The following is a 799-nucleotide window of genomic DNA, read 5'->3' on the forward strand; positions in this document are numbered from 1 at the left end:
TTTTGGTAGCTATTGTAAACGGTATTGATTTCCTTATTTCTTTTTCAGCAATCTCTTTGCTGGTGTAGAGGAATTCAACTGATTTTTGAATGTTGATCTTATATCCTGCCACGATGCTAAATCTCTCAATTAGTTCCAGTATAGTTTTCACTGAGTCTCTTGGGTTTTCTAGGTAGAGGATCATATCATGAGAAAATAGGGATAATTTTACTTCTTCCTTGCCAATTTGGATGCTTTTGATTTCCCTTTCTTGCCTTATGGCCCTGGCTAGGACTTCCAGTAAAACATTGAATAGAAGTGGTGATGGTGGGCATCCTTGTCTGGTTCCTGTTCTCAAGAGGAATGGTTTAAGTCTCTCTCCATTGAGAATATTGTTGGCCATTGGTTTTGCTTAGATGCCCTTTATTATGTTGAGGAATGTCCCTTCTATTCTTATTTTGCTGAGAGTTTTGATCAGGAATGGGTGTTATAATTTATCAAATGCCTTTTCTGCATCAATGAATATGATCATGTGGCTCTTCTCCTTTGTTTTATTTATGTGGTGGATGACGCTGATTGTTTTTCTAATGTTGAGCCATCCCTGCATACCTGACATGAACCCCACTTGGTCATAATGAATTATTTTCTTGATGTGTTGTTGGAGTCTATTGGCTAGGATTTTGTTGAAACTTTTTGCAACTATATTCATGAGGGATACTGGTGTATAGTTTTCCTTTTGAGTGATGTCTTTGCTTGGTTTTGGTATCAAGGTTATGCTTGCTTCATAAAATGAGTTAGGGAGGATTCCATCCTTTTCTAT

This window comes from Orycteropus afer, unplaced genomic scaffold, assembly GCF_000298275.1.
Source record: "Orycteropus afer afer isolate SDZICR_OR568_19922 unplaced genomic scaffold, OryAfe1.0 scaffold00650, whole genome shotgun sequence".
NCBI lineage: Eukaryota > Metazoa > Chordata > Mammalia > Tubulidentata > Orycteropodidae > Orycteropus > Orycteropus afer.